The following is an 11,606-nucleotide window of genomic DNA, read 5'->3' as shown; positions in this document are numbered from 1 at the left end:
ATAGGGCCCCTCGTAGCCTGGTGACCATTTGCCCCGGGGATCGTTTTGATTCGACAGTACTTTCTTCAGAACCAAGTCTAGATGAAAAATGGTCCATTTTGTGTATAGTTTCATTCCCAATTGACCTCACATCAATTGGGTTGGTAAATTTTCAGTTTTGGTCCCTGAAAGGGACTTAGGTCAAGTTATCTGCATATTGACCCTAACCAATCCGAATTGAAACTTATTTCTAACAATTCACACACACCACAAATGGTCACAATTGACCATTTCTCAACTCAAATAAGGTCAACTACATCAATTAACTTCTCAACTTTTTCTCCAATTTTGCAAAATGCTCAAAACCCTAATTACATAGAGCTCAAATCTAATGCATTCAAAACATATATCCATACTTCACATACACAACTCAACCTAAACAACCATTCAAACACCTCAAAATCATTCATTTCAAACCCTAACTAAGGCTGGTTGGAATTCTTATTTGGTCCCCCAACAATAGTTTTTGTTTGATTTTATACAATTTCTAAGTTTATTAAAGCATATGTGCATGAATTTTAAAGAAAAACTAAGTGATTGATGACTAACCTCTTTCCTTGAATTTCCAATCTTCAATATCTATTTTTCCTCCTTCCTTTTCTTGATCAATAGTTGAACTAAAGTGCTATAACAAGGTTTAATTTAGTGGATTGGGAAAATTGTGGCCAAAGTGAGGGTTTTGAAAAGCTTGAATCAAGCTTCCATGGAGGTTGTAATGGGAGAAAGAGAGAGTGGAAGAAAGTTGGCCCTTTGTGAAGAAGATGACTAAATTCCTTTTTAATTTTTATGATATTTTTCCTCTTAATTGACTTGGTAAAAAATGTAATTAAATGAAAATTATTTTTGAGGTCATGCTTAGGTCATTTTAGGTGATGTCATTAATCTATTTTCTTTTCTTTTTTTTTTCTTTTTTTTTTTTCATTAGTTCTTTAATTTAATTCTCGATTCCCAAAGGTTCGTTTCTCCAATATTATTGGACAGTTAGGTCAGGAGTCAGCTCTAGGGGTGAATTGACTGAATCACCCCTCACTGGTTCAATCCGATTTGCAAGTTATTCGGTATTTCTTCCAGATCCTTGACCTAATTATTTGAGCTGCTTAACAACTCTTTTTCATTATTTTCTCTTTTCCACTGTGTTTGCAATAGTCCTAAGGACCGCGGCATCACATTTTCTGGTTCGAAATTTGAGTTAAGACTGACCTCGCAGTCACTTTCTGAGAAGGTCACCCATCGCTGTGACTCCCAGCTCATTTAACCTTTTATGTTCTGTTTTTCTTATTTTTACTTTTTCATCTGGTAATCACTATTTATTTTTTATCAGGGCTTTTCTATATGTCTTAAACATAGTTCTAGTCCTATTAATTGTCTGGACCGACACTGGTCACCGGAACAGTAACATATACCAGGCTATGCAAATAGGGTTGTTACAATTCTCCCCCCCCTTAAAAGAAATTTCATCCTTGAAATTGTGTCTACTATCTGTCTTCAAATAGTCATACGTGTTATTTTCTCATATTTTTCTCACATTTCTACGTAGCTTCATAGTCTAAATAATAGTCCATAGCACTTAAACCAATACTATTTACCTAATCATTGGTCTTCTAACCATTCTAGTCAATAATCTTGATAATATTCGTAATATTTTTTTATTACATCTGAACTAACTATTCAACTTTTTACTTCCATAACTCTTTTATCTATCGATATTCAATAATTTATCGTATTCTAGGTGATGTATTTCGCTAACAAACTCTTCTAAAACTAATTCTAAAAAGACTAGTCACTAACATATCAAAATTGATTTTTATACATATACATATCTTACTTAAGAATTGAAAAAATACCAGCAACAATGTCAGAATTCTCATCCTCATCCCTCTGTCGCATAGTGTATACTCTAGCTGGAGCATCACCTTGTCCTGGCTGATTCACAGTACTCTGACTTCCAGGTTTACTACCCCTACCTCTGCCTCTACCTCTACCAACTGCTGGTGAAGTCTTCGGGGTAAAAACTTGGGCTGATCCTTCTTACGTGGTAAATGATCCATAACGGCATGGACTTACACAATCCTTAGCAAAATGACTAGTCTCTCCTCAATTAAAACATGCTCCTATAGCTCTATAACACACTCCACTATGTGGTTTACCACAAGTCTCACAAAGTCGATTCGACAGCGTATTTCTGTGTCTCTGCTGAGTTTGCTGACCGGATTGGGGTAGTTTCTGACCAAAAGATCTACCTCTACCCGATTCGCGTGAGCTAGATCCTCAAAAATGTTTTCTCTTTCCAGAACCACTCTCAGTAGCTTGGCCAGTAACCTCTTCATTTTTCTCTTTCTCTTGTGTACTCTTTTTCAATGCCCCTTCTGATTCTATCCTTTCCAGTTCTAGGGCCTATGAAATCAATTCAGAAAAATTCTAGTGTCGGAACCCCACCTCTTGCATTCTCAAGTTAGGTCTCAACCCAGCCTCAATCCTCTTACACGGGTCTCTGGGGGTGGTGACCAAGCTTCCGGCATTGTGGCTTAGTCGAGAGAAGTCCCACTCATACTCTGCTACAGTTCTATCCCCTTGCTTCAGACTTAAAAACTCTTGCAGCTTCATGTCTACATAAGTATTGGTGATCCATTTCTGTCTGAATTCTCTTAAAAAGTCTGTCCAAGTGAGAACTAGTGGCTTTACCAGGCTATGGGGGATGGTCTACCACCATTTGTATGCATCCTCTTGGAGAAGTGATACTGAATATTCAAACTTTAACTCTTCAGCACACTGTAGTTTTCTAAAAACTCATTCCATCCTCTCTAACCACTGTTTTGCTTCTAGTGGATCCACTGTTCCATTGAATTCTGTAGCCCTAAATTTCATTAACTTGCTATATTGTCTTGCTGGGGCCTATGGTTGTGCTGTAGGGGATTGTGTCTGAGCTTGTGTTGGCAAATTTCCCACTATTTGTTGAAAGAACGCAGCCATCTACTATGTAAACTGAGCAAAAAACTGTGGTGCTTAAGGAGGAGCTGGACTGGTTGACCCACTCACATTCTGGAGTGCAAGGGCTTCTCCTCGGGCCTCAGCCTCGACAGATTATTCTACAAAATGATCTCCTTCTTCCATTCTACTTTCAGAAATTTTCTACTCTCTGAGATCAAACACAAGGAGGTTGACCTCCATTAGTGTATATTCATGATGTAAATATGTCATATGTATCAATTTAGGACACTTGAGCAGTTATACTTATCAAAGGAAATATGTACATGCACAATCAAAATTCATTTCAAAACCATGCTCTGATACCACTAAACATGTCACACCTTACCCCTCTATAAGGCATAACATGATCTCGTAGTATACCTAATGAATTACCGAACATCACCTATCGATAAGCCATTAAATACACTATAAGGGATTTTAAAACAATTTTCTTACTTTTCGAAGGTGGCGAGCACTTTTGGTAGGAATTAAAAACTTTTATTTGAAGATAAACCACATATCAAATTTTCAATCAACTTAAAGTTTTCGCAAATTTTATAAAAATTTCGGCAGAGTGCCGTCTATAATTGGGAAAAACCAATTCTTCAAAACCTGTGAAAACACTCCCAATAATTTCATTTCTCAACCCCAACCGCCAATATATCCTCAAATCAATACAATTCAACCAAATTTCAATTCAAAATTCATAACTCATAAATTTTTTCAAAATAATTCGATAAACTCATAAACATTGCATTAAATTAAATTTACATACACAAATCTTAATTTAAAAAAGAAAAATAAAAAATAATATTATTACAAATTTAATGTATAACTGTTCATCTAACTACTTAGACACATTTGAACAAAAGATTATTTACATCAAGTTAAATTTACAAGGGTATAAATAAGATACCTGTACAAAAAGTCAATGTAGTCTTATCAACAGTAACGCACTCTGCTACTTTCTCCTTGCTCCTATCTGCGACAGCAAAAGAAACTATCACTGAGTATAAAAATACTCAGTGATGCACAATAAAATGTAAAATACATAATATAAAACATTTTTTATCAATTCACAGTTCAAATATTTCACAATCACATTTCAATTTTCAAAGCTTAATATAACATAAATTTAATCAAACAATTTAATAAACATAGTGTTGCTAATCAATAACACAACTTAGGCCATGACACAAAATTTCCAAACATATCGTGTTGTACACCACGACAAGGCAAACTCACCCCACTAATCGAAATCAATGAGAGAGGTGGCTAGCTAGCTAATAAGTACTCATCCAAACACACCTCAGACTGGCAACCCAGAGAGGGAGGAAAGTGATCAAATAACAAACACAACCCTACAAGTAGAGGAGAAACATAGTAAGGGACTACTATGCCAAGTGTAAATCAAAACAATTTAAAAGTATGATGTTCAATTATAATTGATACAACAATCAAAAAACTTCATCTCAAATCTTTATTTCTAAAGTAGGCAACACACAAATTCTCAATTAAAATTTCCAAGGCCATAACCAAATTCAAAACCATATTGTTCAAATATTTCATACAAATCAATAAATAATTTTCATTCCAAATTTCCACTGTAAAATAGGCAACACAATATTCTCAAAATTCATAATGAGTAAAATACATTCACAATGTATAACAAATCAATTTTCATTGTGAAAAGTATAATTTAAAAATTTTTGTGCACAAACCTGATGTGAGTTGCCTCTAGGCCTTGACTCAGTTTACCCTATCCTTATCCAGGTCTTTTTCAGCTAAAACATGCAATTTATAGTGTTTCAATAACTTATCTTATAACAAATCCAATAATTAATTCATATATACTTAATTCTAGCCCCAATATACTTAAACTAACGTTCTTGGAAACTTTTATTTTGGGGTTACTCTGCATGATACTATTTAAGTCAATTTGTTGACTTTCTTATGCTTAATAGGTATAGGAAATCCAATTATACCCACATACCACATTTTGGTTACCAATTTTGTTGGTTTTAGTTGTTTCCTCAAATTTTAAGTCTCTTAGGCACAATTTCTAATTTTCTAGATTTGGTGTTCTATTTTGTACAGTTCCATTGGTCATGTTGCTGTTAGAATTTGGTAAAGTTTTCTTCATAGAAGTTGTTCCTTATTGTTTTAACTTTAATTCCCTTTTTGAATAACTCCATTTGAAGCTTTGTAGCCCAAGATATGGCTATTTGAATGGGGCAGGCCAGATTTGGTGTTACCCAGAATTCTGGGCATTTTCTGGACATTAGCATTTTTTGGTTTGTTGATTGCAATCGGTTTTTCAGATAGGTTATGGTCAAAATTTGGGTTTGTTTTCTTCATGAAAGTTATAAGGCTATGTCTCAGATTTCCATCGGTATTAAAATTCAGGTCATTTGGACCTTCCTAGACCAAGTTATGGTAATTTAAGTAACTACTGTTCATTTGGTTATTTTTGTACAGGTAGTGTGCCCTAATCTGGATTTGGCCTAATTGTTCACTAAGTTATGGTCATTTTCTGGGCATGATTTCTAAATGAAAATGGTCCATTTTGTGTCTAGTTTCATTCCCAATTGAACTCACATCAATTGGGTTGGTAATTTTCAGTTTTGGTCCCTGAAAGGGACCTAGGTCAAGCTGTCTGCATATTGACCCTAACCAATCCGAATTGAAACTTATTTCTAACAATTCACACACACCACAAATGGTTACAATTGACCTTTTCTCAACTCAAATAAGGTCAACTGCATCAATTGACCAATTGTCAACTTTTTCTCTAATTTTTCAAAATGCTAAAAATCCTAATTACATAGAGCTCAAATCCAATGCATTCAAAACATATACACATACTTCACAAACACAACTCAACCTAAACATCAAATCCTAACTAAGGCTGGCTGAAATTATTATTTGGTCCCCCAATAATAGTTTTTATTTTATTTTATATAATTTTTAAGTTTATTAAAGCATATGTGCATGAATTTTAAAGAAAAACTAGGTGATTGATGACTAACCTCTTTCATTGAATTTCCAATCTTCAATCTCTATTTTTCCTCCTTCCTTTTCTTGATCAATAGTTGAGCCAAAGTGCTAGAATAAGGTTTAATTTAGTGGATTGGGAAAATTATGGCCAAAGTGAGGATTTTCAAAAGCTTGAATCAAGCTTCCATAGAGGTTGTAATGAGAGAAAGAGAGAGTAGAAGAGAGCCGGCCACTTAGTGAATAAGATGACTAAATTCCTTTTCAATTTTTATGATATTTATCCTCTAAATGAAAATTATTTTTTGAGGTAATGCTTAGGTCATTTTGGGTGATGTCATTAATCTATTTTCTTTTCTTTTTCTTTTTCCTTTATTTTTTTTAATTAGTTCTTTAATTTAATTCTCGATTCCCAAAGGTTCGTTTCTCTGATTTTATTAAATAGTTAGGTCAGAAGTCAGCTCTAGGGGTGAATTAACCAAATCGCCCCTCACCGGTTCAATCCGGTTTGTAAGTTATTCAGTATTTTTTCTGGATCCCTGACCTAATTATTTGACCTGCTTAATAACTCTTTTTTGTGATTTTCTCTTTTCCATTGTGTTCGCAATAGTTCTAAGGACCACGGCGTTACATTTTTCAGTTTGAAATTTGAGTTAAGACTGACCTCGCAGTCACTTCCCGGGAAGGTCACCCATCCCTGCGACTCCCAGCTCATTTAACCTTTTATGTTCTGTTTTTCTTATTTTTACTTTTTCATCTGGTTATCACTATTTATTTTTCATCAGGGCTTTTCTATATGTCTTAAACATGGTTCAATGCTCTTAATTGTTCGGACCGACACTGGTCACCAGAACAGTAACATATACCAGGCTATGCAAATAGGGATGTTACAATTGCCCGATCATTACAATTGGTATTAGAGCCGGTCGCGTGTCCTCTTGAGCGACGGTGGGACAAACCTCAGCGAGGTTGCTGAGTCCCGAAAGGGGGGGAGAAAGGTCCCTTAGGCAAATCCCACAGCGGCAAAGCACAGAGATAGTCTTGGGTTTAAAAAGTAATGATATATAAAATAGGGGAACTAATTACTAGATGCGCCTTTTGGTAGAATGGCCTGGAGAGTTGGAAGAACTCCAGGGTTAAGCGTGCTCGCTTGAGAGAAATCCTAGGATGGGTGACCTCCTGGGAAGTTCTCCATTCCACCTATGAGACAAAACCGTGAGGCTTATGGCCAAAGCGGACAATTCCTCTAGTGGTTAGAGCCCGACCGTTACAATTGGTATTAGAGTCGCTCACGTGTCCTCTTGGGTAATGGTGGGGCAAACCTCAGTGAGGACACTAAGTCCCGAAAGGGGGGGAGAAATGTCCCTTAGGCAAATCCCACATCGGTAAAGCACGGAGATGGTCTTGGGTTCAAAAAATAATGATATATAAAATGGGAGAACTAATCACTAGAGGCGCCTTTTAGTGGAATGGCCTGGAGAATTAGAAGAACTCCAGGGTTAAGCGTGCTCGCTTGAGAGAAATCTTAGGATGGGTGGCCTCCTGGGAAGTTCTCCATTCCACCTATGAGACAAAACCATGAGGCTTATGGCCAAAGTGGACAATTCCTCTAGTGGTCAGAGCCCAATCGTTACAATTGGTATCAGAGCCGCTCACGTGTCCTCTTGGATGATGGTGGGGCAAACCTCAGCGAGGACGCTGAGTCCCAAAAAGGGGGAAGAAAGGTCCCTTAGGCAAATCCCATATGAGCAAAGCACAGAGATGGTCTTGGATTTAAAAAGTAATGATATATAAAATAAGGAAACTAATCACTAGAGGTGCCTTTTTGGTGAAATGGCTTGGAGACTTGGAAAAACTCCCGGGTAAAGCGTGCTAGCTTGAGAGAAATCCTAGAATGAATGACCTCCAGGAAAGTTCTCCATTTCACCTATGGGACACAACCATGAAGCTTACGGCCAAAGCAAACAATTCCTCTAGTGGTTGGAGCTCGATCGTTACAGACCTTGTCCTGTTATTCAACTTCAGATTGAAACTCTTTCCAGGGAAGCTGAAATCGAGATGGTCCAGACCTTTTAAGGTAACTCAAGTCTTCCCGCATGGAGCAGTAGAAGTGTGGAGTAAAACCTCAGGTACATTTAAAGTCAATGGGCAGAAGCTGAAGCCTTACTTTCAAGGAGAACCCATAGAGAAGGGAGTCAATTGCACCTTCGAAAACCCTCCTGACAGACCATGAAAGATGAAAACAGAGTCCAGCTAAAGACTATAAACAAGCACTTTTTGGTAGGCAACCCAAAATTTTTCTAAACTTTTCTTCTTTCCCTTTCTTATTTTGATTTTTGTTTCATATTCATTAGTATTTCATTTTGTAGGACCTTCTGGGAAAGCAAGGAGCTAGAAGCAAGAGAAGAAAGGAATCATCAAGTTAAAACCACACAAGAGAAAATTGAACAAGAACAGGGAAGTAGCTCTATTGCTAACCTTTACATCCATTTTATGCATTGTGGTGGGAAAAATCTTTCGTAAGGAAAAAAATGGAGAATCAGAAAATTACATGGGTCGTGTATAGGTTTCACATGCCCCATGTAACTTTCTAGAAGTCTATAAAACTCTTGCAAATTTTAACTCTGAAGGAGACAGAAAGTTACACGAGTCCCCTTTATAATTTACACGGGCCTTATAATGTTGCTAGCAGAATAACTTGAGGATAGAAAGTTACACGGGTCCCCTTTGTAATTTACATGGGCCATGCAACATGTTTAGCAAAGCAACTCGAGAGGCAATAAGTTACACGGGTTCCAGAGCTTATTTACACAGGCCATGTACTATGACAGAACTTAAAATTTTTGGGCAAAAACTTACACAGCCCTACATGTCGGGACCCGTGTAGTGATACACGACCCGTGTATCTCATCGTAGACGCGACTCCAAGGGCACAAAATGCGTGAAACGAAGAGTCCTAATGACTCTTTAAATACACCCCTTGCCTTGAAACCATTCATAAAGAAAACCCTTTATCTCCACCCATCCTAGTCTATAAAAACCCCTCAAATCTCTTCTCCCTTCACCAAACCCTAGTTTTCTCTTTCCCAAAACTGATCAATGGCTCTTGCAAAGTGATCTGCACGAAAAATGGGCTCTTCCTCTAGGCAAGGAGGAGAATCCTCACATTCTCCCCCTTAGCTGACACCCTAACGACCAAGAACAAAGACAGCCTTTCCTCAATCAGCCCCTCCTTAACCATAATCCTCTCAACTAGCCACACTGTAACCCCAACCACAAGCCGCTCCACAACCTAAAATCTCCATTCCTTGGGAATTTGGTGAGGATGCCCATAAGGCCATGTGCAATCGATTTCACACCCAAAAAATTAGCTCCACAAAATACATAGATTTCGCCCTACTAGAGCAAATTAGGCTATAGGACAAGATCAACGGACTCCTCGATAGCATCGGATGGATAAGGTTTGCCTAACTCCAATTCCTCAAATACTGGAACACCATACTGGAGTTTTTTAGCAGTTTCAAGGCAACCTTATGGCCTACCAATAGGGAAGATACAGGTAGATTTGAATTTCGCCTCCTTGGTGTCAATCGAGTAATGAATATAGATGAGTTCAATGCCATCATTGGCTTCGACAGCACCGGCTACCAAGAGATCCCTCAGAACCGCATGCTCTACAACAGCATTAACTTTTGGTGTTCCATAGCCCCGAACACGGAGCCTTATAACTCCAGCAAGTACAAATCCTTAGGTATCACTAGCCTAGCCTTGCATTACATGCACCGGTTAGCCACCCACACCATAATGGGCAGTGGTGACAGTATTGGCGTGGTAAATGCCAGTGAGCTCTTTATCTTGTGGTGTATGGTCACCGGGCAGCATTGCAGCATCAGCTTCTTTTTGTTTAACCACCTTCGCCGCCTCTGTCATCAACCTACTGGGCACATCGTGCTTGGTGGCCTCATCACAACCATCGCCCTCCACTTTGGAATCGTCCCAGGATATCACAAGCTGCGCTCCATCAATGGAACATCAAGAATCGATCAAACCATCTGCATATCTATGGGGATATGTAAGATGGTCGGTAACACCTCCTACTGACTTGATGCCGAAGGGAATGCCATCCCTAGGAGAGATGAAGCATAAGAAGGACCTGGTGAGACCTCGCAGCCACAGGCGGAAGCCCAAGAGCCATTGTTTCACAAGTCCCCCACTCGAGTGCCTCCATGCACACTACCACCCACAGACTTAGTCCTCGCATACCTACAGTGTATGGAGAGCACCATTAACAACAGGATGCAAGCAATCGAGGATAGCCTTTAGAAAGCCCACAATAATCTGGACTTGTTAATGGTGAGACTCAATGAGGAGGAGCCATTATCGCCATCATCACCATCAGAGACCTTTTAGAGCTAGGACAATAGGATAGGTTCTTTATTGTAAAATCTTGCATACCTTAGTCCTAAATTGCAATCATAGGTATCTTTTATTTGCTTTTTGTCCAACCTTTCCATGCTTAATAAATAATATGCTTTTCTTATTATTTATGTATGGTTTTCTCTAATTTTGCATATTATGTTGACATTGAGGACAATGTCCGATTCGAGTTTGGGGGGTACAAGTGCATTTCATGTCTTACATATCATTACATTGCTTAATTTCAGCTATATTATTCTTGTGTATCAAAATTCTAGAAAAATATTGAAAAACTTTTTGAAAATTTTGAACTTTGAATTGTGAAACTTAGAACTCTAACCAATTTCTAGTAAGCTAATAATTGGACTCTACGGGATACAGGAATGAATGTATCTGGATAGGCAAAAAGGGATTTTAAGTTATTATCTGTGAAACAACTAAATCACCTTAGTGAAGCTAAACTAGTTAAAACCCCTTCATAGTTATTAATTTTTCACACTTGACTTACAAAATCGGGAGAAAATTTCTTAAATACAAACAAACCTAAACTTGCCTCACCAACTCTAGAACATCTCTCTTGGACCTATCAAGGTGAAATCCTAGCATATGCTTGATGAAGAAATGATTAAGGCATTCTTTGAGCCTTAGCCACCCTTAGTCACAATATGTCCCTTGCACCCAACTAAAGCCTATATTTTTACATATATGATTTTCCTTGTCCACCCACATATGTTTACCTAGCCCCTAGCCTAAACACTTACCCTACGCTTTTGAGGAAGCTAAATGCATAAGTAAAAAGTATATTAAGTGTAAAAAGGAAAATGGACAGAGGAAGAAGAACTCGAGAAAGAGTGCAAGTGTGAAATCTGCCTTCCTAACCCAGTAAAAGCAATGAGTTTGGGGGAGAGGACAAAAGGGACATAAATAAAAAAAAAAAGAAGAAAAAAAAAGAAGAAAAAAAAAAGAAGAAGAAGTCCCAAGATAAGTATCATGGAAGTATGCTTGGCATTATAAAAAACTAAAAGCCCCTCCTCTCCATACGAAATCAATAGAATAAACTTAGTATACTTGTTATTTTATGCATACATGCTATCCTCATATTTGTATTCCCTAAAAACCTTTCATTGGCAACTAAGTCATTATCCCTTTAGCCCCATTATATCCCTTTTAAAGACCTTTTGATCTTTTGA

The sequence above is a fragment of the Hevea brasiliensis genome, chromosome 16, assembly GCF_030052815.1.
Source record: "Hevea brasiliensis isolate MT/VB/25A 57/8 chromosome 16, ASM3005281v1, whole genome shotgun sequence".
Classification (NCBI taxonomy): domain Eukaryota; kingdom Viridiplantae; phylum Streptophyta; class Magnoliopsida; order Malpighiales; family Euphorbiaceae; genus Hevea; species Hevea brasiliensis.
Note: the sequence above shows the minus strand (reverse complement) of the source record.